Source organism: Ixodes scapularis, unplaced genomic scaffold (assembly GCF_016920785.2).
Source record: "Ixodes scapularis isolate PalLabHiFi unplaced genomic scaffold, ASM1692078v2 PGA_scaffold8__174_contigs__length_109621045, whole genome shotgun sequence".
NCBI lineage: Eukaryota > Metazoa > Arthropoda > Arachnida > Ixodida > Ixodidae > Ixodes > Ixodes scapularis.
Genome location: NW_024609883.1, coordinates 35,859,165 through 35,886,683, shown reverse-complemented (window position 1 = coordinate 35,886,683; position 27,519 = coordinate 35,859,165).

Below are 27,519 nucleotides of genomic sequence, written 5' to 3'. Positions count from 1 at the left end.
TGAGGGCCATTTTTTTTGTGTGTGTAATTTTACGCTGTTCCCCTTACCTCGAACACTTTATTTATCATAAATGCCGCTAAAGGAAACATGTCATGCCCGTTGAACCAGATACTGTAAACGACTTAATTTTCGCAAGGACCTAATTTTTGGCGAATTTCGCGAATCGCCTACAATTCGCGAAAAATAGGTCCCGCTAACGATTCCGGTAAAATCTAAACACATTGGAATCTATATCGAGATGCCACAGCGTCGCGAAAATTAGAACCGGAAAATAATTCCAGAACTTGAGATTTGACTTAAATCGCAAAATATTAAGCCCACGAAAAATAAGCCTTTACAGTAGTTGAAGAAAGGTAAAGACTGCGTACCACGCTTGAAAAAGACGTCTTGTCCGAAATAAACCCGTGTTTGCCGTGAGGGTGCATCTCAAAGTGTGGTATTATAAGCTTCTGAGTCACCCATTGTGTAGGGAGGTTGTACGACAGGACCATGCTTTTTCTTCACTCAACTCCTTTATGGTGCTCTCTGCAAAATTGGAGAGAGTGGAGGGCTTTGTGAATGAAGCTGATCTTGTTATTCTTGCACAAAATCTTTTTAAACCACAGTTTTTTTTTCTTATGTTGGTGATTGAGATGAATTATGTAATAAGGCGGGTTCAAATTATAAATTACGAAGAACTTGCACCAAACTAATGTTTTTGTATTTTAATTTTTGCTTACAAATGACAACAAATGACAATAAATGACAACGAGATACCTAAGTATGGCAAAGTATCACGATACAAGCGATACATCCTAAATGTATTTCACTACTGAGATACAAATACATTTTTCGAATGTATCTCGATACAGAGATACCGATACTCGAAAGTATCTCTAAAATACTATCGCGATACATCTGTATCGCTATACTGCCCAGCCCGCGTGTTCTAGATCAACCCCCGGTTCTGACGTCGTCCCGTCAGTGCGGTGGCGCTTTTCGTTGGCGGGGCGCTCGCGCAGATACTTCAACTCGCGATAATCTAACTATAGTCTCTGTTCACACGCACAGTCTAAACTTTATTTTTGCAAGCACGGGCTTTTATATATTATTTTATTACAGTTATTACACTTTCTTGCACGACGAAGCGGCTAGGCGTATCGAAAAACGAAAGGTTAGCCCCCAGGTGAAGCTACCATTCATTCTGTCTGATTCACTGCCAGTCGCAGGTGAATGTACCGGGTGATTCAAGGAGACGGCAGGCTCTTTAAATCGACCGGGAAATTCGGTTTCTTAGCCTATCGCGCTACGACTTTGTGCAGCGTTGCCCACAGATGGTGCTTTTTTTTTTTTTGTAAAATTTGCAAAGAGCGAACTTACCTGAGGAAAAAGTAAAGAAAGAAAAAGGCTTAGCTCCTATGGAAACGCAGCGACGCCACCGGTCTTCAAAGATCACGGCGCCGTTTCGCACGGAACACAAGAGATGGCGCAACGAACGGCGCCAACGAACGAGCATACGGAGCCGAGAGCCAGCGTCTTTAGCAGACAATCTTTTCGACTCGAAAGCGGCGCGCGTTCGGCAGGCGGCGACAGTCGCAGAAACAAAAAGAGGCGTGGTAAGAACAAGGCGCTGCAGTTCCTTGTCTGCCAAATACGCCGGCTCTCGGCGTCGTCTGCTCGTTCGTTGGCGGCAGTTGGCGTAGCGACCGCTTGCGCCATCTCTTGTCTGCCGTGCGAAACGGCGCCGTGTTGTTTGCAGACCGGTGGCGTCGCTGCGCTTCCATAGGAGCTAAGCCTTTTTCCTTCTTTACTTTTTCCTCGGATAAGCTCGCTCTTTGCAAATTTTACATAAAAAATGCACCATTTGTGGGCAACGCTGCACAAAGTCGTAGCGCCATAGGTTAAGAAACCGAATTTTCCGGTCGATTTAAAGAGCCTGCCGTCTCCTTGAATCACCCGGTAGTTAGGTAGTGACCCTCGCAGCGGTGATTCCGCAACCACCGCATAGAAGCGCGTTTTTTCTATGTCTCACCGAACGCCAATGGTGGCAGTCAAAAACAATAATGAAAAAAAGGCGCGTTAATACTTTTTATTGAGTGTTTGTAAACGGCTCGTCATCAATAAAAGCAGTGAAATCTATAAAAAAAAATGAACAAGACACGACATAGAATTTATTTATCGCCCCCGCTATTCTACTTATATATTATCTTTTTCTTGGAGTGTCTGAAGCACTTTTCGCGCGTCTGCTGCCAACCGATATGTCTGGTTGGTGGACAGAAAATGGGAATGGATGTATATAGAGTTCGATATTAATGTGGTGCAAGCAAAACCGCCAAAGTAACGGACGCAGAGGACAATGAAGATATAAAACGAAACACTATATCAACAATATAAATTGGAAAATTGTATACACTTCGACGCACCTCAAAATTCGTGGCTAGCGAAAGAAAAAAAATGCTTACACAAAACTAGTACGTCCTCTACTGAAATACGCTCACACAATTTTGTACCCGCACACAGCAGATAGAGTTTATAAACTTGAGAGCGTGCAAAAAGTGGCTGGGAGATTTATATCTAATAATTTCAGATATATTGTATCTGCGTCAAATTTACTAGAACAAGCCAATATCCAGCCATAGCGAAAATAAACAGATTAAAAAATTTGTATTCTTTTATTAACGGAATCTTTAATGGCAGTACTGATGGATACATCGAAGTTTCAACAAGAGCTTCGTCTAGACTAAATCAAACTAGAACTATTAAACAATATAGAACTAGCACGATGTCTTCAAATATTCTTTTTTCCCTCGGGCAATACAGGAATAGAACTCTTTGTCTAACGAAATGGTAACGCTTCCGCCACTTGATATTTTTGTTGAGGCAGTCGCTTCTTCTACGAGAAAGTGCTCGTAAGAAATCACACCAAGTCAATATGTAAGCATGTAAGCATGGCTCACAGATGTGAACCAAAGTATTCGTTAAATAAATAAATAAAAACATATTTGAGAAAACATATGCAAGAAACCAGTGGTGCTTCTCAGCTATTGCGACGGCTTTATATGCCTTCGTCGACAATCTCCCTTCGTGCCATTTTATTTGTTGACGCTGTCACTTGCTTCACTTCGTGGCGATAGCTTACCCACCACATCGCACTAACCCACTTCCGACATTACGGAGTCCGGCCTGTCCACAGCGAAGGACAAAAACGTATGCGCCAACTTCGCTAACCCTCCCCCCCTCCCCCCCCCCCCCCCTTCGTTTTACCAAAAACAAAGTATATATATATATATAAAACTAAAGAGTACAGAGAAGACGGACGAAAATGGAGCTCCGCACGTCGATAAGATTCAGCATAAATTACGCACGCCAACTCCGCCGCTCTGCATTCCAGGAGGTCTGGCTCTTTCCGCGTCACACCATCCTTCAGCAGAAACTTTTTTTGTTTTGTTTTATTATTTTCAGCTTCGCCCACCATTTCGCTCTCATTTTTTCTTCGCCTCACTTTATAGGCTAACCAACTTCCCCACGACTGTCAAAGGGGCGTGGGAAGAAGATTAAGTTGACGGCGATTAGTTTGCTCCGGCGACGAAGCTTAGTTTAATCCGGGTTCACTCAAAATATCGTGCCCCGAGCTCTTTTTGTTTGTTTGTTTGTTTGTCTGTTTGTTTGTTAGCTTTGTATTGGGATATGAGCCACATTTGTATAGCTCTGAAGTTCACGCGGAAGTAGGCGGGGTGTTGTACAGTGTAGCTGCTCGCGAGGGTCTTGTCGCAGCCGCTGAAGAGGATTGAGAACTTCGTATTTACCCTTTCACAAACAACGATAAATTACGAACGTTAAAAAAAAAAAAGACGCTGCCTTGACGTGAATGGAGGTGTGTTCGTGAGACGAGCTCGCCTCCAAGTTTATCAAGTTTCCGCGCTCGTGCCAAGAAATTGGGAGAAGTTTTAGCTCCCACACTTTAGTCTTAGACTGTCCCTGCCTTCAGCAACAATTTGTTTGTGAGGTTCCGTTGTATTTCGTCGAGTTTTGTTTGAAGTGAAAAGCGGTGCTTGTCTACTCTAAGCTGTCGACACGTTTACGACTGAACTGAAAAAGAAAATGTGTTTCGCTCATTTTCAGTTCTTTAACTTTGTCAGGAAATGTCCTAGGTTTGAATGTATATATTTATTCATTCATAAATTTGCTGTTCTCTCTCCATGTGAGTGTATGAGCGAACCTTATGTACAGTTTAAGTTTAGTGCGTGATGCATTTATTTTAAATTTGGGCTGAGCGGAATCATATCACTTATAAACAAAGCCTAAATTATTGTGCTTCGTTTGCATATGTTTTGCTTATTTTTTCTATGATCGAAGCGGTCTTTATGCGAATATAGAAAAAAACGCAAAATAGTAACATTTCGACGGTTATACGACTACACAAAAACCGCTGTTTTCCTTAACTACATAATTTCGTATTCCAAATATAACCTATAAATTTAGTACTACTATTTCGTAACAGTCGATCAAAGAGCACAATTCGCTAACCAAAGTTCGCTCGATAAGTATCTTCGCTTTATGCGGCACAAAAAATGCCATTGACCTGTTCATTGTCTGTTTTCTTTTTTTTTTTTTGCATCAGAAAACCCGCTTAATCAAACTAGCCTTTATAGCTGTTTTGAATTCCAGTTTGCCGTTAGAAATGGGAATGTTATTCGTACTACCATTGTCTATTCCCAGTAGATCAAAGCACACTTTTATATTATTTATTGATATTTTACAATAAAATTGCTTTTCACCAAACCTCATTTCATAAAACATGCCTATGCAAACTCGAACAGGAAGAAACTGATTTCCAGTTAGACGACCCGTTTCGTTCTGTTAAACATCGAGTTAATTTTAACAAAGCAACAGCTCCATGAAACTATCTATGTACAAAGAGTGGCGAGTTCAGAGCCTCTCCTTATGATACGCAGCCAATGGGACGGCAGCATTTGCCAATAAGAATGCCTAGTTACCAATCGCGAAGCAAGGAACGCGAACATTAATTAGTAAGCCAGACCGTGCTTCGTTGAGCTGGCAGTGACAACGGCCATTGTATGCAGCCCAAGGACAAAGCGCGGCGTCAGCAAACACCCGTGAACGACAAATGCAGGCTCAATGAAGAAAGCGCGGAAGCTTTGTGTCCCAAAACGACACTCGAGTCTTCCACTTAATCGATATCGGCCAGGAAACCAACTTCCCGTCGTTCCGATGGTCAACCGATTCCACTAGAATCGACTCGTCGCATCGCCGGAGTTCGTTGGTGTGCGAGCAATTACCTCGACCTTCTAAAGAATTCGGCCCGGGCCAAAGCTTGAGCGCAGTCTTCCGATGCCCATCTTCAATCGGCCTTATGAGCCGAGAGGAGGAGGAGGAGGAGAAGGCCTCTCTTTCCCCCCTCCCTCCCCCAACTTTTTTTGCTTTTTTTGACCTTGGTCGGGAGTTCCGGATTCCCGGGAAACGAAGCCTGACGTCAGCTCCGGTTGTTTGACGTCACGTTGACGTCAGCAGACGTCAGCGCGCGCTGGTTCCTGCGTCCCGCTGTGCGTGCCAGAATCCAAGCAATAGAAGACAAATTTACAATCATTGTTCGCGTGGTTGAAAGCGCTAAGTGGCTTGCTTTTTGTGTTTTTGTTCGTCCTTTCATTTCGATGTTTTTTTTTTTTAGCAGTTTGTTGAATTGATTTTTTACAGTATAAGCAGTGAAATGTTTAAAGAAAGCGGCAGGCGCGTTTAGACAGTTTTTTTGCAATATTTCTTCTAATATATTCTGTTTTTTGTGGCCCAAGAAACTGCTGCATTTTACATGCGCGAGGGTAGGCATGCCCCTACTTGTTATATAGTTCTTTCCTTTTTTTTTCTTTTCTTTAGCCATGCAAACATTTGGGTTTATTCAATTTTCATTGCCTCAAAGACCCACAACCAGTTCGCGCTTTCCACTTTTCCTCTACTTCCTCCTCTCTCACCTCCTACCCTGTCCACTGTTGCCTTTCTTTCCCTCTCAGATGGCGAAGAGGATCTTCTGCCTTGCAGAACCTCGAGTCTGGTTGTCGGCCTTTAAGTTCATTTAGCGTTAACAAACTAAAAATGGCAGATCTATTGGATCCACCATCACCGAAGAGCGCGAAAAGCTGATCGTACAAAAATAAATAAATTATTGCAGAATATGGGAAGACCAGATGCGCCAGGACCGCGTGATGACCCTTTCAACGATATGACTTGTTACCAGAAACACGCTCTGTTTAAATTCATCTTAAATTAAATCTTTTTTTTTTTTAGGGTGGAGTTGAAGGAATGCACTTTTTACGAACACGTTGACGCCTTAATCTTATTCAATTGTACGTCTGGTAACTGACAGCTTAAGAAATGCAGGGCGCTACTTATGATGTTGAGGAGTTCTGCTTTGCGAGTCGTCAGCTTCTTTTGCAGGGGTTGTGGTGACGTCAGAAAGACGCCAAGCTCTGATTGGCTCTGGCTGAAGGATAGGTGGTAGACCTCAAAACAAGCAGTCTTCAGATTACCCACTATCCGTCCGGTCGGAGCCAATCAAAGCTCTGCGTTCTGACGTCACCACAACCCTTGCAAGCAGAAGTAGCAGACGGACTTGCGCTCCGTATAGCCTAACGTTCTTAGATTAGCTCAGTTACGGAACTGCTCTTAGACGCTGCGTGCACGAGCAGTACCCCCCTCACTCACCACTACTCGCCTCCCGTCTTTCGACGCGCCGGACGGCTGCTTTGGTAACTGCGGTGTATTCTATGGGATATGAACGTTTCGAAGCGCAGCGTCTAGATGGCGTTCCACCGTACCCTATATGGGAACACACAGTTTGTAGCAAAAATCTAGATGGCGCTTCGAATGACGGGAGGCGGACTGAAGTGAGTGAGGGGGGGGAGTAACCCCTTCCGCGGGATTGCCACAACTAAGGTAATCTATATAGTAATGCTGGCAGAGCCTAATGCCGAAATCTCGCTGGTTTCGGAGAGATTACAAGATGTTCAGAACCTGCCATGTCCGGCATTTTTTTAGTTTGTCAGTAGCTCTAGTAAATGCTTGCTTTCGGAAATAAATTTACACGCGTCGATACGCGTTTTCTTCGAGCGACATGATATCCAAATTCGCTTCCTTTGTTTGCTGCGTTCCCACAGCCACCTGTTGCAGGAGAGCATTTGCGTTAGTGAAACCAATTGGCGTCTGCCGCAGAAAAAACAAAATCGGGTGAGTATTAGGTACAGCTTTTAATATCCAATAAAAGAAATATATTCTCTTTGTAGCTGAAAAAAAGTGCCGTTTCTTACGCATGCATGTTTTGTGGGAAGCAAAGCACGAAGGTAAACAAGCACCAAAAGCATCGCTTCTTACTCCGACAACCAAGCCTTGTAAGAACTACTTCGCGCTGAGTATGAACAATGCACAAAACTTCCATTTTTTTCTTAAGGTGTGAACGAGTATAGTGAGTTTAAAGGATCGCGCAGGCACAACGAAGGTATGCCGGAATGCCGCGCTCGCGCGCAGAAGGTCGGACTTTGTCTGATTCGCGACTCCCGCGACCTGTAAGGGGTCGCCGTTCTCGACAACAAATGGCGGCCGAACGCCCCTCCAGGTCGAGACACATACCACGTACCAACCCAACGCACAACGCTTGGGCTTAACTAGGCAAGCATAAGCTTCGAAGAGTGTTTGCCTCGATATTTGTCCACTACGTTACAAAACCTGCGGTAGTGTGTTGGCGCCAGTAAGCGTTCTTTCAAAGGCTTAGCTGTCTTCGGGGAAGCGATGGCCAACTGTCTTTCTACACCGCCGATGATTGTTGACACGCCAACAATGTTTGGTTCGCGCGGTTGCGTAGGTTGCGTTCCGAGCGCCCCCGGGCAACACGCTGTTGCGAAAATGAAGACGAGTCACAGGTACAACTATTCCATCGCGCCAACTGCAGTCTGAAATAAGTGGCAAAACGAAAGTAGAATTTTATCAGCTTCGCTAAAGGAGTGCCAAAAGTAAACGTAGAAGATAAGCAAAAAAAAAAAAAAACTATTCAACACACAAACATCCAGAACACTGACGTTTTTTTTTTTCTTTCGGAAATTGTGGCCGAATATTTAGAGATTACACCCCAGTGTCCCAAATAATCAGCAGATTTTCTCGAGGATTAAGGTCCAGAGATGCCATGTGACAACTGAACATATACACGAAGTGAAGCCTAACTTTGCGGCTTGTATCGCGATATAGGACAAAATAACAAAAAAAACTATATATATATATATATATATATATATATATATATATAAAAGATTCGGTCTTATCGCGACTTTTTTTTATTTTAAATTGCCAAACCAAACAAAAATGTTGGCCCAAAAGAACTGTGCTACTTGACGAGCTAACGATTCAGTTGGAAGGTTAATTACATTGAATTTTCAAATAGATGATACTGCTCAGTTTGAAGGTTACGATTCCACCTAAAGAAGGCAGGAATAATTGATTTTTCTTATCTCTACAATAGCGACAGAGTGTAAAATAACATAAAAAGAATTTAAAAAAAAGAAAATCAAAAAAGAATTATTAAAAAGCAAAAAATACTAAATATGAACTTAAAGAAAAACAAGAAAACACATCAAATACATTGTCGGGAAGCACTCTCGGTGTTGTGTTTATGTCAGACGCGTCCCCCTGGAAACATCAGATCAATTATTTAGCAGCTCATCGAGCCACGATGGTATGGACGGCACCTGTTGCATCCATGGCATTCTTTAAGCCGGACACTGAAAGTGTTCAAATATTTTGTTCTTTGTAACGCTCTATAATTATTACGGGAGGTTTGGAGAAAATTTCCAACGCCAGAGATGATATTCTGTCACCAGTATTCGTTTGTATTTTTTAAGCATGACATGCTTTTTAACTCTACACCCCGTTCCGAACTTTTGTCCGACATCTCCGCCCGTGCATTTTCTGCTAAATTTAAAGGAAAAAGCAGCGTCATGGGACATGACGTGACCTATGCTCCTTGAGGAAATTGACGGTATGTAAGCTAAACGTAAACTCAGTTTCTCCGCTCAATTTAGCGGGAAATTGGCGTCACGTGACATGTACACCAACCTAGTTTCCCGCCAAATTTAGCGGGAAATTTCACATCTTGTAACCACAACACAAATCTAGTTTCCCGGCTAAATTTAGCGGGGAAAATCGATGTCAGATGACCTATAGAACCATTCAGTTTCCCCGCTAACTTTAGCGGGAAAATATACGTCACGTGACCACACCAGTTTTTTCACCACTTTCACGTCACTGGCTGCTGCACGGCCAAGGGCAGTGTAGTTGCGAGCGTTGCAGCTTGATGGCGCCAACGCGTGACACTCTCGACTGTATGCCCTATGGCTAAAATTCTGTCTTTTCGGAGTTTATTTCTCGAGAAATTCAGAAAGTGTTTTTCGGAGTTTGTTTTTCGCTGGCGATTCGGGGTTTATCGGAGTTTATTTTTGTTAGATTCCCAGTTGTTTGAAATTCGGGGTTTATATTACCGCGTAAATATTTAGAATATAAAAAAAATAGGGTCCGGGCACCATCACTCGTTGTTCCTAAGGAACCTCGACGTGCAGAAAAGGCGAACCCCTTTGGTCAGTAGCTCCAGATTTCAAAAGAAACTGAAGTAAAATTTCCAAAGGACCACTGACCTTGTAATCTTATAAAGTTTAATAAACTCTCTCTTTTTTTATGTTTATTTTGTCGCTGCGACCTTGAAATTCGGAAGTATTTTTTTTTATAAATCCAATTTAACAGGAGATTTACCGGCGAGTGCTTTTTTGGATGTTTTCGGATTTATCCGAAAACACGGAACCCTAAAGTCTATGGCCTACATAGCTTGCCCGTGAAGTCATTATTGGCAATGCCGGTATTTTATATGTTACGAGCGTTCGGTTCGCCGTTCGTTTAAAACCGAGTTCGAGGGAACCAGTTACTAGAAATAACCGTGATTACCCAACAATGGCGACCCACGCAAGCTACGTATTCGCCGCAATTGGCGGGAGTTGATACCACGAGGCCGTCAGAGTATTTGGTGTTCGAGCAGACTTTCGGTAGTGTATTTATTTATGCTTCAGCAACGCACATCGAAGGGATAAGAAGAATTTCCTTCGGAAAAGTTTCTGTTATATGTCTCTAAGAACATTAGTGCATTGTAGAAAGTAAAATAAATAAAAAAAAATGCGGAACACAAACTAAAAAAAAGAAATCCCGAAGAACACAGGGGTTCGCCGACAGCGGGCGGTAGCGAGTTAGTTTACAAACAAAAAATCGGCGAATATAAGGTATTCACTGGGTGCCATAGTTGAGTGCGTTGTTCATAGTGCATTGCGTGTGTGCGTGTGTGTGTGTGTGGGGGGGGGGGGGGGGTATGGTTAGCCTGGCAGAGGTCCTCACATTCTTAGATTAAGGTACTACCTAATGTCTGCAAAGTAACGGCGATCTTGATGGTGTGGAATGCACGTTGCGGAAGCACTGTGGAAGTTAACGTAGACAACGTAGCAGACACGTAAGCGTTCTCCACCAAATCGCATTAAGGTCTAAGTAACTCAACGAGAGACCCAATCTGTCGTAAACTGGCGCTGCTTCCTAGAGACCGATGACGTGGCGGCATTTCAACGGAGCTTCATAGACGCAATCTTGAAACCTGTTCATTTGTTTTAAAATGAATTTTCGGTATCCGGCAATTCACAAACAATACATTACACTAGTGTTTCTGGACAGCCGCTACAACGTAGACCATATCTAATCAAAGACATAGTTGGTACTGCTCCCAGGGTGTTTCACAGCATTTCATGCATTAAAAAACTTTAAAGCAACAACGGCTGCTTTTTCCTTTTTCGTCTGTGTGGTGCAGTTTTTAAGTTTTTACGCCGTGGCAACGTGGTCAGTGGCACAATCCAAGCATACGTTTGGCTACGAATATCCCATCGGTTTGTATTTGTGTTTGTACATAAGCGTGGCTCAGGAAATAATGTTGCTTAGACAGTTGTGACTCCAGCTGAGGCGTGAAATATAGAACAGTAATAACAGAACAAGTCATAACATAAAAGCCTCGAAGTACATGTAACGGACTGAAGACCCAAAGGGTTGCTGTTCCTATGCCGTTTAAAGCTACATGTGCGCGCATTAAACAACCCCTTCTTATTTAGCTCGCACATTTCACGTTGAAATATGCAAAATGTATAGTTTAGTGTTAAATGCGTTATTATACTCTCGCCGCCATGTACGCCAAGCGGCGCGTTCTTAGCTTGCTGTATCTGTGCAAATATTTGTCACGTTCTTTTTATATCTGCTTTCTAAACTTAATTACAATTTCGACTTGATTCATTTCCTTACAAACTAAAAATTAAAAAAAAATTGTTGCACTTCTTTTTATACGTACAGCGGGCCTATAAATATATATATATATATATATATATATATATATATATATATATTGTGCCTGGCTTTGTATATTCATTTTTTCCAAACGGGGAAAAAAATGCCATGTACATTCCGGAATATTCAAATTCGCATGTCGAATTTTATAACGGTAATTTTCGATTATATTGGATCAATGCAGGACCGATGGTTGTTGGACTTGTTGGGAACATCCAAACAAAACAAAAGAAAGTTCTTCTGATCTGCTGTTAAAACACTTGGCGTTCTCGTGTCCCGAAAGAAGTTAAGTGTCCGCGCAAGACATCCGCTGCTATATAAAGCTTCCATGAAATATCTTAATGAGCTGTCACAAAAACATGGTAAGTGTCGAATAATATCCAATCGCGTCCTACTCATTTCGCGCAACTTTGGTGATTTAGGGGTGAGCAAAGACTATTGTCGATGCTTGCCTCTGCTTAAGATTGAGTGCGTTAGAACCTCTTGTGATATCTTACGACGGGATCATACAGTGGCTCCATCTATTATCTAGCCGTGGAACACATCTGATATATGCATATTTACTATTTTGCCCGCATACGTTTTTGTGGTTTAGGCTTGGAATACTGTTTACAATGTTATAAGCGACCATTGCGTTTCGATAGCAGAAACATTTGATCTAACAAATGCTGCGAAACCTCCGCTCTAGTGAAACGCAGTTCCAGGGCCACCTTATAGATGGCGCCAGCATGCCAGTGTGTTATTTCGTTGTAAGATATCACAAGAGGTTGCAATGCTCTCGGTCGCAAAAAGTCGCAGGTGTGTGAACCAGCCCTAAGGCCGGGGTGACAATGCTTATGGATCCTGAAAAAGGCAGTCTGCAGATATCCGTCACCGCGATATCAGTAACTCGAATGCGTGCCGAGTATCTCCTTCAACTCGTTTCCATGCGGCATTCGAAGCAGGGATCTCGTAGTGAATTGCGTTCAAACCTGTTCGCAGACTGTCTTTTCTGTGATGTATTAAGCAGTTGGACACCAGCTTTGGGGCACTTGAAACGCTGTTTAACAGACAGCAGCCCCGCGAAACGAAACTAAGGGTGAGCCGCCCTAAGCCATGCATTTCTCCAGTCCGACCAATGGTGTGGGGAAGCCAACGCGCAGTTCGTTTTAGTGATATAAAGTTAAGAATTTTAGTTATATTTTTTTTGTGAGCTATATATAGCAATTGAAATTCCAGTTATATTACAAGATCTCGGCTTTGGTAGCGGCGTGTTTCCGTGTACTAAAAGTTCACTTGAGTCGAACATCGAAGAACGGGGAATTTTCAAGCGAGTACTTACTCTATTTTCGCAGTAGTGTAACGCAGCGTACAGTCGGTTACGAAAGTTTACGGACCATGCGAGTCGTGGCCGAGCTACATCACTGCGCTACCTTGCGGTGCGGCACCTACTGTCGAGACACGTAATGCGCGCGTACGCGATCTTTGGTACTTGCAAGCGTGTCAACCCTCCCGCTTCCGGCCGGCGCCATCTTATTTTCACGACTACGGCGTCGGACGCCGCTTCGATCGCTGCCGTAGGCTGCCGTGCTGCAGCGGTATATCGGCGTCGCGATGAGTGGCAAAAGCTGCGGTATCAGCTCTATCTTCCGCCATCCGGCATAGAATCGGTTTACCCAACTCAGCGGCATAAAAACAGCCTTCTACCTTTTCCTTTCTTCAAAAGTTTACAAAGTTATTTTAAATTATATTTAATGGGGTGTGCACTACAGAATCAAATAATTCCTTCTGAACTAATTGTCAGTGATTGGTTGACGGAAATTCAAATACAGACAGAAATTAAAATAAAAAAAATTAAAAAAACAGATTGGCTGTTTTCCTGGTTGCTGAGCTGAGAAAAACGATATCAGCCTGCGGCTCGCGTGGTCCGTAAACGTTTGGGGCCGACTGCAAAATATACTTGGAGGTATCAAACGGTCTCTTAAGAATATAGGATTATTTCGATAAACATTTGAAGTGTCCTTTTATTGTGCCTAAGTAATCTAGTGACAGTTTCCAGTCAACGTTAACATATACATAGTTCATCAAGTGCATCGTCTCTACCACCCCTTGAAGCGCTCTAGTGGAAATAAAGGAAGTGCAGGGTGCAGGGATGTGAAACTGTCAACAACCATACACACGAATAGCCACAGAGCCCACGAATCACCCCACATGTACGAGAAAATTACACCGCAAGTGCAAAATGTGACGCCGTCAGCACTTGGACATGTGGCTGCTCCATATATCTAGGGTTATTAAGGAGAAGCGAGCTTGCCCTTTTAAACGGCAGCTTTGGGAAAGGTGACTTGACGTGCTAGCATCCAGTAACACGCGTATGGCGACTATATATTATAACACTATTTAAAAACCCCAAAAAACAAAAAAAAAATATTTACCTTTCTGCTGTGTTTAAAAAACAAACTGTGGCATCAACTGACGCGCTGCGCACTCTGGTCGACACAAACTCCACCACAATCACATACACACGCATTTTCCCGCAGAGTTTATCGGATTAATGTTTCCGCTAAAGTCAGTGTCCTAGCCAAGCGATTCTCGTATCCTTTCTTCGCTAAATTTAACGAGTAAAGGATGCGACCCAGCTACCGTTCGCATCCCCCAGTCTCCACGGTTTCTCCAAACTAACTCACCGCACTCTGCGTCACCACTGCATTTGCCACGAGTGTAAGACAAAGGGCTAACTTCTTTATTTCTTTTTTTGTTTTTGACGTGATTTTTTGCAAATGTACAAATGAACAGTGGCGCCACCAGGTTCGGTTCACGCCAGACGTACGGTGAGACAACTGGAGGTCCCTAAAGTCTGTTTAACTTTTCAATGGACTACCGAGGGCGCTACGAGTCATTTAATCAAATTCAACGCCGTGTAAATGTCACATGACTGACAATCCAGCGCGCTAAGGTGCTCGATTGACTGCATTGGCTCGTATCACAGCCTCCTATATACTGACAAAACCTGGCAGATCGCCCTGAGAACTGGCCGCCGAAATGGAAAAGGTGGAGCGGCAGACAACGAATGAAAAGAGAACCACGTGACTGGCGCCCCGCTGCGGCGAGACACCGAAACACACTTCTTCCAAGCGAAGGAGTGTATTTCGGGTTTTAGCGGCTACAAAAGTCGTGCCCTGACGTCCAGGTTCCCCGAAACATGGCTCTTTGATGCTCTGTGCTACCAGATCTTCGCGCTCTAAATCTGCGACCGGGCACTTTACGGCTCCGTCGTCGAACTGCCAGGCTTTGTGAGTGTACAGGAGGCTATGCTCATAGCTAAGTCTGCAGTCCATTGCAGGTCGAAACGGAATATAGCAGCGGATGATATGAGACCCATGGGGCCGTCGGTTTGCTAATGACCTTACCCTCTGTTTGTACTTATTTTCAAACTCTTTCATTCTTTTCACCTAATAGTATGAGTGCGGTGACCAACTTCCAACCCCTCATTCGTTCACTTCCGATGGGCCGGTTTCAGCGAGGTCAACGTGGAGGCTAACACGAAAAAGCGCTCTAATTAATAAGGAGAAGGGGTAGGATGCCGTTTCCTTAAAAAGGCACGACCGGTTATTGTAGACGTTCTGATTCGAAAAAGAAACGCCATGGTTAGAGGCTTACGAATGCGCGGGGTCGCTTGTAGCACAACCTTTTAAACGAGAGTGGTGGAGGATTGTAAGTTCGGGACTCGTGAATAGCGAAAGCATTTGAAATATGGTCCTCGGAAAAAGAAAAAAAAAAAAGAGACCTGTTTCAGAATGTTACAAGGGAGGGGCGTGGGGAGTAACAGCAGGTGTTTCATAGGGCTTTTTCGTGGATCAACACAGTCAAATATTAATCTTAATGCTCTCGGCGACACGGCAGAGCCGAGTCGTTTTTCAGGTTTTGAATTATGCAGGTTGCGCGGAAAAAAAGTACCTGTATCAAGGAAAAAAGGAAAGGCAAATTTAAGATGATAAATAAATCAAAACGGGCTGTTCTTTTCTTGACTTCGTCTTGGTTTCTTCATAATTAAGTTTAGTGTACACCACTTTGTTTGCGCGCTTACGTTTTGTAAAAAGAATCATATATATATATATATCACATGTACCAATGGCGGCGTCTGCTGCAACCTGGCGTGCTTTTTTTTTCATTTTTAAACGATATTTGACACGTGACACGACCCGGGAGTGGAAAGCAAAAACAGCTATGTGACCGATTTCGGCAGGCAGTCTTGAAAAAGGCCTGGCTCAGGCCGAAACGTCGACCAACTTTACCAATAATATGTTTTTAAAGACTCCAACAACCGTTTCAGGTGCGTTTTCTTCCGTATATACTTTGCGTCATCCTGCGCTACGTTTCTCTCTCTCTCTCTCTCTCTCTCTCTATATATATATATATATATATATATAACTGAGAAGAAAAAAACCCTTAGTGAAAACAGCAACAACGGACGATTTAATCTTCGAAGTTTCGGCCGGAGTCCGGCCTTCGTCAGGAAGACTCTTCCTGACGAAGGCCGGACTCCGGCCGAAACGTCGAAGATTAAATCGTCCATTGTTGCTGTTTTCACTAAGGGTTTTTTTCTTCTCAGTTTTATACCCACGCCTTCGGCCTCCCGCCACCATGCCCGTTATATATATATATATATATATATATAATTTATTGTGTCTGTCCTTAGATGGGGATTTTATATATATATATATAATAACGTGTCTTCGGGGTTTAGATTTCGGTGGCTTATATATAATGAACCAATTCAAAACGCTTTTAGCAGTTTAAGCAGCTCATCGCTCGTTCAGAGAAAGAAAATGTAGTTCTCCCTTCTGCAGGCTGCACTCTGACTAAGTTCTGCCGTTGCCAGGAAACAGGACAGTAGCAGAATGGCGGGAGAACGAGACAGTGTTAGAGTCAACATTTTGACGAAGCACGTCATACTCTAGACATCCTCCTACTTGATTTTGGTTCTGTCGAAAACTGCTTGGAGTTTTTTTTTATTTCCTCAGCATTAGTCTTGAGCGTACTCCCCCGAAATGGCACAGCAGAACGGCGAGAGCACGTCCCTCGGAGCCAAATGGAGGCTTTCCTGCATGACCGGTGTGAAGTTCTTCTTTGTCTTGCACGAAATATTTGGTGAGTGCTGTTGGCGAGAGATACAGAGCTGCCACGAGCAAGCTGTTGTCGACCTTGGCGGCACACAATTTACCAACTTCCTCTGACGTGCCACAGAGATTGATGGATACAGCACAGACCCGTAGCAGTGTAGATAGCCACTTGAATAACGAATGCACCATATTTTCATACGTGCCTCCCTGTGATTTATGAATGACTTGCCTGCACAATGAGTAGCTGGCTTCTTCCCTTTTCCTCCTCCTCCTCCCATCTCCCTTTCTTCTCCCCCTCTTCTCCTCCTCCGCTCCTCTACCCTTGTCCTCTTCCTCCTTCTCCCTCCTTCTTCCTCTCCTTCTTTTTCCTCCTTCTCCACCTCATCCCTCCTCCTCCCCTCCTCGTGACGTCAATATGTAAAACGTCCCATAATGCAACGCGCGGTTACGTCGACGGCGACGCCGCTCAAGCCGGAAATAGGCGCCTAAGAGCTGCGTTCTAAAACAAAGGCGTGAAAATCCGTAACAGCTTGATTGCGCTAACTCGTCGAGCTGTGAATTCACCGTCCGATGTAACCTTCTACATTCAACGCCGAGTAATGTGACATTTGACATCGAGGTAGAGGTGAAACACGCTTATCACGCGACCTTGTTTAATTGACCTCTGTCCTTTAACGTTTAAGAAATGACTTTGCAAATTAGATTTCTCTAGGTCTACTCCTGATATTGGGTTGCCTGCTTATCCTACGTTAACCTAATCCTTTGGCGTCGGACGATGGGCCATTCTGGAAACGAGGAACGGGTTTTACTACCGCGGAATTTGCTGATATGAGACCAAGCTGCATTAATTTTTATCTGCATCTTTAAATGGGAATTCAATGTTTATTTGAAGAGTTCAAGAGTTGGGCTCCTTATCATGAAGACGGGTACTTCAAATCAAGTAATGCACATTGTGAATAATATATGATCTTCAACTTTAAAATCAGTTCACCATGAACAATATTCTCAGTTACAATACACATACAAAACAACTTTCAGATGGAGACAGAAGCGATTACGCAATAAACAAATGTTACCACACCGCGTGGATGATCGAGAAGATAACGACTCCGTTCATTTAGAAAATTCGCGCATACTCTTACCCCGAGCATAAAAGATAAAAATGGTTCCGTGTTTTCGGATAGATCCGAAGAACTCCGAAAAACACCCTCCGAATTTCACGAAAAATAAACTCCGAAAACACGGAGCCCTAAAGATAAGGTGGCCAAAATGAAGCCTAGTCAGTCGTGCCCTAGCTTTTTCCGGAAGATTCTAGGATATTCGAGATGACAAGTAGAGTAGATAAAGAGCCGTGCACCGTATTGCTGATTTATTTGCTGATTCTCGCGATAGCCAGCTGCTACGCCGACGCACCGTCGCTTGCCGCTGCCGCCGCCGACGCTCGCTGCTGCTTTCTCGACGCGTGTTCTTTTTTTCCGTTTCTGGCACACGTTTGCCCCCATTAAATCTTCAGTTCCTTCCGTTTTCTACCGCCTGATCGTCTGTTATTCGTCACAATATGTACATTTGTACAATAGATTACTGTAACATGGTAATAAAATTACAAAATAAGAAATGCCGAATTATATTTTAATAGTGCGTAGGGCGTATTTTGACCTTCGAATAATACGCAATACTTAGCGACTATCTTTGTTTCAGTAAGAAAATCACTAAAGTTGAAGCCCTTTCCCTTGGCTTTTCAAGTCCAGCCAAGACACTAAAACTTGCTGATGCCGAATCGCATATCGTGGGTCGAATGGGATCCCCGAAGGGAAGCGGACTCTGGTGACAGCGGTCGGTGCATGTACTCCTCAATGTCTCCCGGTCGTTCTCCGCTCACTGACGGGGGCCTTTGAAGGACATTAAGAGTCCAGACGTATCTTTAAAAAAACATATATATTAGAGACAGGGCACATGATCTCAACTCAAGAAAGTGGCGTTGTCTATGCACGAGCCGCGCAAACAAGAATCACGTTACGCGAGCGAACCAATCACCCTTATAAGACGACCGATTTAAAAAAAAAAAATGGCAATGCTCTAAACGTACACCAGCGTCGGGTGACTCACGTGAATTAAATATGCGGTGAACAACTCGACTGCTTCTTGCGCACGAGTTCCGGTGACGTCAGAAAGACGCCGAGCTCTTATTCGCTCTGATTGAAGAATAGTGGGTAGACATCAAAGCAAGCTGCCTCGAGGTCTACACACAAATTTTCATTCAGAACCAACCAGAGCTCCGCGTTTCTACGTCACCACAACCCCTGCCAAAAAAAAAAGAGATAAACTTGTGCCCTGCATATATAGGCTCGACATGTGGCCCCGTGGTACATACAATAGCCGAACGGACATCATACCGACTCGACCGTGAAGGAACGCACTCGCTAATACTCGGAAAAAGAATAGCAATGTAATAAAAATACAAAGCTCTGCTCTGCAATCGTCTCCATGGCTACCGCGACGGACTTTTGATCCCAATTTTCCGCTCTGCAAATTCAAGGGACGCGGCCATTCTCCCGTGGCTGTCCGCTGTGGGTCCGATGGTCGCATGTTTTGCTTTTTGGATCTTAGATTTTTTTCCGCTTTGTTGGACATATTATTAGAAGGAGCACCGGAATTCCTTGGTCTCCTCTTTCTTTTTTTTTTCTTTTATGTTTTGTTTTGTTACCGACGCTGCTTCGATGAGACTCGGGTTAACCCTGTGTCTTAGTGTGAGACAATGGCGTGATGGGTCGCTGGGGCGAGTAATTGGAGTGTGTTAGTGCGTGGATCCCGAGTCCTCTTAGGCGAAAATCCTTGCGTGATGGTTTCTTAGGCACACGATTCGTGCAGGATACCCTAACGGATTACCAGCAAAGGGGATTGTTTTGTGTTATTGTTTAACTCTGAATCAGCTTCCCACAATACCTGAAAAACAAAAACAAAAGCACGGCATAAAATAAACGACGCAATTTTTCCCATTCAGTTCTTCGAGTACTCCTTTTACGAGTATTCGATCGTTTATGTTCAATGTCTCATAGAACAAACAAACAAAAAATTCTGTCTGGATTTCGCTGCCACAGTTCGGTATACTTTAAGTATACTTAAATTACAATTGTATTTAAAAGAGTTCCCCTTTAACTATATTTCGAGTGGGCCTCAATATACGAAGCCACATCGCAAGTATACCTTTTAAAATATCGCAAGTGTAATTTGTATATCTTACAACCCTCCCCCCCCCCCCCCCCCCCCCCCCCCCCCCCCCGTGCGCAGAAGAACACTACTCCTGACGCCGATTTGTCCGTTAGGTAGGACTATTTATTCCAACTACATTTTACTAATCCAAATGTTCGCTCGAAGAGTAATTTTGTTTTACTTTCTAATGTATACAATTCTATTTTATATATGCTCAAAATTACTTCAATTTCAGTGTACATAACAAGTGTCAAGAGTTGAGCGACAAACGTTGATACTTTTATACGTAGCTAATAATTGAAAAATGATACTAATCGCCAATTAGTCTATCAGAAACTCAAACTCTATATTTATTTCCGTTTGGTGAGGGCAGACAAAGAAACAAGCAACTCAGTTGTTGTTTGACCAGCCTCTGCCTCCCCACAGCAGCGAAAGAAAACAACGGCGTGTACATACACATAATGTTTTTTTTTTACCATCACACTTATAGCACAAAAAATAAAAACATTAGATGGGGGAGGGGGAAAGGGGGAAAGTAATAGATTTAGCGAAGTTTACAAATTCCAGGGGCACTCTCTCACACACGAACATGGAACGTACATTTTTTTATGGTTTCATTCAAAACTTCTACATTCAACTCACTCAGGCGATTTAAAAAACGAGGTACTATATTTTTTCAACGTCTGATTCTGTAGTTCGTTCTGGAGTGCAGCACTAACCATGCGTCTACAGACCTAGTTTCATAGGCAACCCCTCTCATCCTAAGGATGGAAATAGACATCAAGATATATTTTTTTTTTTGGCAAAAAAATCTTTTTAATGCAAGAAAAAGTTTATAATAATACTGATTAGGAATCTGTAAAACATTCAATTTACTACTCAGTATTACATATAATACGAACAACTTTTTTTGCAGAGTATGTATCAGTTTTATGCTTGTAGGTGTCGTATTCCCCCATACCAAGGAGCAGGGATGGGCAAAATACATGCAAAGATGTATCGAAATACAAATACAAAATACTTAGTCAAAATGTAGTTAATTACAAATCTAATTAGATTTCAAAAAAAGCATTTAAGTGCAAGATACAAATACAACCAAATGTATTTGGTCCCCCCCCCCCCCCCCCCCCCCCCAAATACTTTTCCAAATACATTCCTCAAAATTTGCGTCAGCGACTTCAGGGCACCTGCAACGGATTTCTGGGTATCTCATTTTAATTTTGGATCGCACGCTCCGGAATTAGTGTGCGAGGCTCTAGTAACGTACTAGAAATATAATCACAAAAAAATGTTATCAGCTTGGACGTAATAGGTGAAAAAAGTACAGAGCTTCAAGCTGCTTTTTTTGTCGATTACATTTTGGTATAGACCAACAAAGAACAGAGACGACCAAGACGCGCAGCACAAGCTAGAGAATTATTTATTGCTGCAACTCGCACCAGTTACGAAAATCTGGACGACCCGCGCATGTAGAATGTTCCAGGCAAAAATATGGATGAAAATCAGGCTGGAAAGCATCACAAGTTGTCACCGGCACTTATTTAGCCAGTCGGCCTGTGAACTTCGATTTCGTCACTATTCGTGCCCTGGACTAGAACCGTAATCACAGACACTAAACGCTTGTGCTTGATTGAGAGACACTGCATTCGGTGCAGAACGTAGTTTTCTTCCTGCTCTGGACACGTCTTAGGATGAGCAAAATGAGTCCTGACGATAAATGTGATGGATGTATTTTCGCCCACAAAATTGTATTTAATTACAATTGTATTTGAAATACCCACGTTTTAGTATATAAATACACACGTCAAATGCATTACCCAATTTGTAATTAAATACAAATTAAAATACACAAAGTATTTGAAATACCTATTTCAAATACTTGTATTTGAAATACTGCTCATCCCTCCCCAGAAGCAATAATTATATTTTGAGTAGAAGAGGGAATTATATATAAGAAGCATAACCGAAATTGGGATGACGTGGCGATATTTGTACATAATAAGTACAACTCTTCATAATGTTTGACATATCGGTTGTACAGTCTCGTCCCGTGACATGTATTGATTAAATATAATTCCGAGAAATTTTGCGCTTTCAAGTATATCTATACAGTCTGTTCTAAGAGAAAGAACGGACGTGTAAAAACAGTTTGTATTTTGTCATCTAAATAATACGGCTTTTGTCTTACTGCCATTTATTTTTAATGAATTTGAATTGGTCCATGCATTTAACTTTTCCCAAAAAAATTATTTGCGGCACTTCTAATGTGACCAGTATCATCCCCTGAAAAGAATATACTGGTATCATCAGCGTAAATATCCAGACAAGCATTTCATCCATATTGTCACGGGTGGTGACCGAAAACAATAAATAAACAGAAAGAAATGAACGTTTCATGTGGCGAACTTGTGCCAAAAATAAAAGGGTACAAAAGATAAAAACAGAGCGTCGCGGGCGTCGAAGTCTGCGTAGCAGCACAGTCGAACCCTGGGCCGAAACTGAATACAGATTGTCACGCGGAGCCCCTTATGTACGCCTGTGGGCTTCTGGAATAATCGGCGTAGAAGGTTCGGCGTGTAGAACATTCTGAGCTCGAACAAGCAACATGCTTCTCGAATTTACCAGAACATTACTTTACAGAGTCAACAAAAATGTGCCTCCACGGCCAGGAATCGAACCCTGGCTTTCAGCGTGGAAAGCAAGCGCGATAACCGTTAAGCCTTTTTTTTTATTTTTTTTTTTTTTTTAATACGCGATAACCGTTAAGCCACGCGCGCGCTGCCTACTTGGCCAGCTGCGCGCGCGGCATTACTCCCCCTTTAAAAATTGCATCGTCCCGATGCAACCCAAAAACAAAACAAAGCAAATAAAAAGAACGGTAAACTAAAGAGTCATTTGGAACACATGAGGTCCACAGTCCTATCGAGCGTAGTACGGCTTCAGTCGCACGACGTGGACGACTTCCGGACGTGGAGGGCGGCGTGACGAAGTCCGTGTTCCGTCGGGCATCACCTCGTAGTTCAGCTCGCCGAGGCGACGAAGTACCTTGTATGGTCCAAAGTACCGTTCCAGCAGTTTCTCACTGAGGCCGTGGCGACGGATGGGCGTCCAGACCCACACCCTGTCTCCGGGCTGGAAGTGAATGTCCCTGCGACGAAGGTTGTAGCGGCCCGCGTCGACGCGTTGCTGGTCTGGAATCATGACTCGGGCGAGCTGGCGGACTTCTTCGGCGCGTTGAGCAACCGCCTGGGCGTCGTCGCTCTCATCGTCAGATGGCTCATGGGGCAGCATTGCGTCCAGCATGGTCGTTACCTTCCGACCATGTACCAGCTGGAAAGGGGTGAATCCAATGGTCTCCTGAACCGCCGTATTGTAGGCGAACGTGATGTAGGGCAACACCTCGTCCCACGTCTTGTGCTCTACGTCGACGTACATAGAGATCATATCGGCGATTGTCTTGTTGAGTCGCTCGGTCAGCCCATTGGTCTGCGGGTGGTATGCAGTGGTTCGACGATGGCCGGTGCCACTGAGACGAAGGATCTCTTGCGTCAGCTGGGCCATGAACGAAGATCCACGGTCTGTGATGAGGACTTCAGGGGCGCCGTGCAGGAGGACAATGGACTCGATGAAAAACTTGGCGACTTCAACAGCCGTGCGATGTCACTAATGTATACATTAAAAAGAAGTGGTCCCAGAGTGCTCCCTTGCGGTACGCCGGCAATCTGTTTCCTGAGATCCGATTGTTTTTTTTATTTATTTCAACATACTGGTGTCAATAACTAAGATAACTTTTAATTATATCGAGAGCAACGTCACAAATTCCATAAATATGCAGCTTTTGAAGTAATGTGTTATGATTGATCCGGTAAAACGCCTTTGGAAATTTTTAAATACTCCGAGTGTTAATCCCTTTATTTCAATTTTTTTTTTAATTTACTTCTTTTATTTTAACAAGACAAGTTCGGTAGAGAAACCCCTCCTAAATCCATATTGACAGGGCGTTAAGATAAAAAACATTTCCCAGAAACTATACAGCCTATGGTGTATTATTTTTTAGTCCTTTTAAAAATATCGGTAAAACAAAAATCGGTTTATCATTTTCCAGGTTGTTTTTATCTCCAGCTTTTATATAGCACAGACACCTTTGCTACCTGCATTTTTTTGGGGAAAAGTTTCCTTTTCAATTGCTACATTAAAAATATGTGTTAAGCAATCCAAGCGACCGCAAAACATGCTTGATAGGTTTAATTTAAAAATCATAAATATCGCAGCTCTTACTATTTTTAAAGCATTGGATCATACTCTTACCCTTTACAGTACTTCAGACAAAATCAAATCGCCTTTTCTACTTTAAATTATTAAAAAAAGATATCGCTGTTTTATGCCATTTTATTTCGTTAAAAGAAACATTACTGTGAAGAAAAAACAAAAAAAAAGAATTTTACATTCAATATTTGCTGTATGCTTGAAAAATACATTAATTATTTTTTTAACCAAAAGCTCGTTTTTTTTATAATCAAAACGAGGGGATAGAAAACCGAGCGAGCTTCTACGAACGTAACTTGATACGTGACAGCGATGAATTAATTTACATACGAAGGGTCTTTTAATTAGTCTCTCGTCGCTAGACTGCGCACCTCTTTGTTTATACTTTCCCCTTTTGATTGAACAGAAAAAATAACAGCACCGCAATGGCGTATAATTGCTTTACTTCTCGACGCGGAACAACTCAATTGTTTTCACTTTTATCGTGAATTTTCAATAATATGCTGGTTTTTTTTGTTTTACTTTGTAACCGTTTATACTCAACCGTATCTATTTTCTTTTAGCGTAGTAAAGTTTTGAACTTGGGTAGGATTAAATTGAAACCTCATTAAGTCGAGGCTCTCATGAGAACTGGCAGTCACTCCTCGAAAATGAGAGTTAACAAACTTACCTCCCAAGCTTTTTTTCTTCAAGATGTACCTCACAAATAACGAAGATTGTAGTAATTTATTTAATTACCACAGATATCCCCGTAATTGCGCGAAACTTGAAATTAGAATACAAGGCACTTTAAAAAAGTAACACAATATTTTTTTTTTCATTTGCATACTATTTAAAGAAAAATACAGGATTAAAATGAACTCGTGGCTTTTTAACAGAGTATCTCCCCCTCGTTTCGTAAAAAGTGCAACAACGCTTCACCGAGAGGTCGATGCAGCGAAAGAAAACATTTTGTTGGTGTCTCCGATGCCAGGAATGCACCGCCGCTTACAGCTCATTCCCTGTATTGAACTCTATTCTAGCTAGCGCTGCTTTGGACTGTCCAAAAAATATAAAATCGCTCTATGCCAGGTCTTTGGAGTATAGCAGGTGCAGAATGTTCTGAAAGCATATAATCCCTCGAATATTTTTTTTACGTTGTTGCATGTGCTGTGTAGCAGGTGCAGAACGCACACTGTCATGCTGCAGCAACACACCAAAGCTCGCTAAATTACGGGACTCCGACCTGGTCAATCTTGGAGTTGTTTTCAAGCAAGTCATGCAGACTACAACGTGCTGCTGACGCTGAGTCCCCTGGGCATGTAATGTTCGGCTATTTGTTCCTCTATTGTCCCAGACGACCGTGGGCACAACCTTGTCCAGTGTCGGAATTCACGGATCTTCTTTTGGTCTCGGTGACGAAGTGTGCTTACAGATCAGCCGCTTGGTGTCTGATTGGGCACAGTGAATTGAACGTTCGACCCCAGTGACAAAGCGTCAAAGAACACCTCTCTCAGCTTCGTAGATACGGAGCAGCGTCTTTCACACATCCACACGGTGCTCCCTGATGTCTGAAGTAAGTTCTCTTGGTGGCACCTGGCGGACACCTTACAGTACCGCAGAATATCGTGAATTATGCGGTGCACCGATCCATGACAATTGTTCAGTTCTTTGGTCATTGCATTGGTACGGACGTGGCGGATTTCGTGTACAAGTCGTTAAACTTGTCATATAGAGTTCGTCGTCGTCGAAGTGTGAGCCCGGCCAGAGCGAAATTCGTCAGTCAGAAAGACAAAACTAATCCCTAAAGAAGGGGAACACGAGGACAAAGGACAAACACAAATCTCCAAACACAGCTAGGTGACTGGTGCGCGACCGAAAAGATCCGCCTAGTCCGGGTATCGAACCCGGGACCTCTCCATGACAGGTGGAGCGCTCTACCAACTAGCTAACCAGGGGTTAGACGTCAGTAGAGCAAATGGGTTTTGTCACCTGGCACCAGTCTGCACCAACAAGAGTGAAGCTTGCAATTTAAGCTTATGATTATAATGCAATTAAATGCTTGTCCAGCTCGCTTGCACCGTTGCATTTAATTGCATTATAGTCAGTCAGACTTGACTCTGCGCTTTCAAATAAACTGTTGTAACACCGGTAGACATATCGAGGTAACATACAGGCATCGCCGTACTGCTTCAACCTCCTGCGGTTAATATCGGCTGTATGTTCAACCTCCACACCCAAAAAATTCAATTACAAAGCACTGATCCTCCCTGATGCAGGCTGTCAAGAGGTCGGCGATTTTGAGATTGCTGTGGTCATGTGACCTTTTTCAGCGGGTCGCTGGGCCGGCGTGCATAGCTCACTTTAGTGGAGGGCAAACGTAAATAATTAAAATACGGTTACATTTAGTCTGCCTTGCATAGACGTCCGTATGTGTGCGTGTATAAACATGTATAGACGCTTTGCACACGCGCCAGGGTACATTCGCCATTGCTAACCTTCTCTTGTCTTACCGATATATCAAGCCACTGAAGCGGCCGTTGACGAGCCTGCACAAAGACCAGTGCTAGGAAGAAGGACTCAGCCGAATCTAAATTGGCAATAATACCTGTCCTGCTGCGGTAATGATGAATCAAAGTGATCGAAATAGAAGAAAACACGAACTGAAGGTCGGTTAAACGAGCTGAAAGTGGCCATTAAATTATTGTGGCCAGAGATAAATAATTATAGATGGTCATTTTAGTAATCGTACATTGTATACTGGACTAAGAAGACAGTGTTCGAAAGCCAAAACCCTGCTGTTTGGTTCGAAATTTTTGAAAGATAGCGAACTATCTCCTACCTCCTTTCCTCCGAAACCTATCTGCCTTTTCATCGTGATACATCCGCGGTACCCAAAGCACGTCAGCGGTACCCAAAGCACGTAAGCGGTACCCAAAGCACGTCAGCGGTACCCAAAGCACGTTAGCGGTACCCAAAGACGTCAGCCGACCCAAGCTCCCATAATTGAACGCGAGCACTGCGCCACCCGGACGTATATGCGCTCGTCAACGGTCAATCCGTCGGCGAATATTTATTGATTCGTCGACGGATTGGTCCCGCAATTCATTGCCCACGAATGTATTCGCATTCGTGGCCAATGACGAGTGACGCGACGGCACTCGTCGTATCACTTGCGAACGACAGCTTCCAAGTTGCACTTAAAAAGCGCGCTGGAAGCTTAGATGTCATCGCATTTAGCTGAATACTTTGCCACGACCAACTGTTTTTTTTTTTCTTTTTTTTTCTTTTGTGTTTCGCATTTGAGTTGACGAGAAAAGCTAAGAAGGAACAAATTAAAAAAAAAAAAAACATTTCATTGCCCCTTTTTAAGCCCATAGGGTGGCATTTTACTATACCCACGCCTTTCTTAGCAGATAATGCTGCAATATCACCTTTGCACAACCATCTAATTATAGCTCCCCAGCCTATGGAATCGCAGCAAAAGTCGATAGGGGGAGGCCAAGGTACGAATCGTGAAGCAAAGAGGGCGAACGTATTAAGCCCTTTCCCCGCACTTCTTCAG